Genomic DNA, 3,489 nt, shown 5'->3' on the forward strand with positions numbered 1-3,489 from the left:
AAAGTTTTGATTCAAAAATTTGAAGTTTGTTACTTGCTTGTTAAGAAAGATTCAAACTTTAAGTTCTAGAATCATATCTTGTGATTTCTTATGAATCAAGTCATTAATTGTGATTTTAAAAATCAAATCTTTTTCAAAACTTATTTCAATCATATCTTTTCAAAAATATCTTCTTATCTCATCTTTTTCAAAAATATCTTTTCAAAATATCTTTTCTAACTTCCTAACTTCCTATCTTTTCAAAATTTGTTTCAACTAACTAACTAACTTTTTGTTTGTTTCTTAACTTTTTCAAAACCACCTAACTAACTCTCTCTCTCTAATTTTCGAAAATATCTTCCCTCTTTTTCAAAATTTCTTTTTAATTAACTAATTATTTTTATTTTTATTTTTGATTTCAAAAATTTTCGAAAGAATACTAACAAATTTTCAAAAACCAATTTTCAAAAATCACTAACTCCTTTTCAAAATAATTTTCGAAAATTATCCCTCCCCCATCTCATTCTATTTATTCATTCATATCCTAACATCTCATTTCACCTCTCTTCCATCCTCACAGTTGTGTTTCTTCCATTATATTACATTCTTTGTCTCCCCTTCTTTTCTTCCACTCACAAAGGGATCCCTATACTGTGGTATAAAGGATCTCTATTATTATTATTATTTTTCTATGCCTTCTTCTTTGTCATATGAGCAGGAGCAAGGATAAGAACATTCTTGTGGAAGCAGATCCAGAACCTGAAAGGACTCTGAAGAGAAAATTAAGAGAAGCTAAATTACAACAATCCAGAGAAAACCTTTCAGAAATTTTCGAACAGGAAAAGGATATGGCAGCCGAAAATAATAATAATGTAAGGAAGATGCTTGGTGACTTTACTGCACCTAATTCCAATTTACATGGAAGAAGCATCTCCATTCCTGCCATTGGAGCAAACAACTTTGAGCTGAAACCTCAATTAGTTTCTCTGATGCAGCAGAACTGCAAGTTTCATGGACTTCCATCTGAAGATCCTTTTCAGTTCTTAACTGAATTCTTGCAGATATGTGATACTGTTAAGACTAATGGAGTAGATCCTGAAGTCTACAGGCTCATGCTTTTCCCTTTTGCTGTAAGAGACAGAGCTAGATTATGGTTGGATTCTCAACCCAAAGACAGCCTGAACTCTTGGGATAAGTTGGTCACGGCTTTCTTAGCCAAGTACTTTCCTCCTCAAAAGCTGAGCAAGCTTAGAGCTGATGTTCAAACCTTCAGACAGAAAGAAGGTGAATCCCTCTATGAAGCTTGGGAAAGATACAAACAGTTGACCAAAAAGTGTCCATCTGACATGCTTTCAGAATGGACCATCCTGGATATATTCTATGATGGTTTATCTGAGCTATCAAAGATGTCACTGGACACTTCTGCAGGTGGATCCATTCACCTAAAGAAAACGCCTGCAGAAGCTCAAGAACTCATTGACATGGTTGCTAATAACCAGTTCATGTACACTTCTGAAAGGAATCCTGTGAATAATGGGACGCCTATGAAGAAGGGAGTTCTTGAAGTTGATACTCTGAATGCCATACTGGCTCAGAACAAAATATTGACTCAGCAAGTCAATATGATTTCTCAGAGTCTGCATGGAATGCAAGCTGCATCCAACAGTACTCAAGAGGCATCTTCTGAAGAAGAAGCCTATGATCCTGAGAACCCTGCAATAGCAGAGGTGAACTACTTAGGTGAACCTTATGGAAACACCTATAACTCAACATGGAGAAATCATCCAAATTTCTCATGGAAGGATCAAAAGCCCCAACAAGGCTTTAATAATGGTGGAAGAAACAGGTTTAGCAATAGCAAACCTTTTCCATCATCAACTCAGCAACAGACAGAGAACTCTGAACAAAATGCTTCTAATTTAGCAAATCTAGTCTCTGATCTATCTAAAGCCACTGTAAGTTTCATGAATGAAACAAGGTCTTCCATTAGAAATTTGGAAGCACAAGTGGGCCAGCTGAGTAAAAAGATCACTGAAATCCCTCCTAGTACTCTCCCAAGCAATACAGAAGAGAACCCAAAAGGAGAGTGCAAGGCCATTGACATAAGCGCCATGGCCGAACCTGTGAGGAGAGGAGATGACGTGAATCCCAAGGAGGAAGACCTCCTGGGACGTCCAGTGGTCAATAAGGAGCTTCCCTCTGAGGAACCAAAGGAATCTGAGACTCATCTAGAGACCATAGAGATTCCATTGAACCTCCTTATGCCCTTCATGAGCTCTGATGAGTATTCCTCTTCTGAAGAGAATGAGGATGTTATTGAAGAGCAAACTGCCAAGTTTCTTGGTGCAATCATGAAGCTGAATGCCAAATTATTTGGCATTGATACTTGGGAAGTTGAACCTCCCTTGTTCATCAATGAACTAAGTGATCTGGATCAACTGACATTGCCTCAGAAGAGACAGGATCCTGGAAAGTTCATAATACCCTGTACCATAGGCACTATGATCTTTAAGGCTCTATGTGACCTTGGTTCAGGAATAAACCTCATGCCCCTCTCTGTAATAGAGAAACTGGGAATCTATGGGGTGCAAGCTGCTAAAATCTCACTGGAGATGGCAGACAGCTCAAGAAAATAGGCTTATGGACAAGTAGAAGACGTATTAGTAAAGGTTGAGGGCCTTTACATCCCTGCTGATTTCATAGTCCTGGATACTGGAAAGGAAGAGGATGAATCTATCATCCTAGGAAGACCTTTCCTGGCCACAGCAAGAGCTGTGATTGATGTTGACAGAGGTGAAATATTCCTTCAATGGAATGAGAACTCCCTTGTATTCAAAACTCAAGGATCTCCCTCTGCAACCATGGAGAGGAAGCTTGAAAAGCTTCTCTCAAAGCAGAGTCAACCAGAGCCCCCACAGTCAAACTCTAAGTTTGGTGTTGAACTCCCATATCCAAACTCTAAGTTTGGTGTTGGAAAGTCTCAACAAAGCTCTGCACATCTGTGAGGCTCCATGAGAGCCCACTGTCAAGCTATTGACATTAAAGAAGCACTTGTTGGGAGGCAACCCAATGTTTATCTAATTCTTATTTTTATTGTTTTTCATGTTTTCTTAGGTTCATGATCATGTGGAGTCACAAAATAAATAGAAAAATTGAAAATGGAATCAAAAACAGCAGAAGAAAAATCACACCCTGGAGGAGCATCTGTCTGGCGTTCAGCGCCAGAACAGAGCATGGTTCTAGCGCTGAACGCCCAAAATGGGCAGCTTCTGGGCGCTGAACACCAGAACAGGCATGGTTCTGGCGTTCAACGCCAGAAATGGCACACAGATGGGCGTTGAACGCCCAAAATGGCCACCAACCTGGCGCTGAACGCCCAGAGTTGGATACAAAGGCATTTTTACATGCCTAATGGGTGCAGGGATGTAAATCCTTGAACACCTCAGGATCTGTGGACCCCACAGGATCCCCACCTACCTCCACTCACTTCTTTTCACCACTCTCTTTCAC

General features: G+C 39.6%; 1 non-coding gene across 1 annotated transcript; it reads right to left on the bottom strand.

Annotated features, from left to right (window-relative positions):
* Positions 1 to 1,223: 1,223 nt before the first annotated feature.
* On the bottom strand, positions 1,224 to 1,327 carry LOC112731347 (small nucleolar RNA R71). The gene has a single exon (XR_003167129.1). It is a non-coding gene; the product is annotated as a small nucleolar RNA R71 (small nucleolar RNA).
* Positions 1,328 to 3,489: the final 2,162 nt, after the last annotated feature.

This window comes from Arachis hypogaea, chromosome 12 (assembly GCF_003086295.3).
Source record: "Arachis hypogaea cultivar Tifrunner chromosome 12, arahy.Tifrunner.gnm2.J5K5, whole genome shotgun sequence".
Classification (NCBI taxonomy): Eukaryota; Viridiplantae; Streptophyta; class Magnoliopsida; order Fabales; family Fabaceae; genus Arachis; species Arachis hypogaea.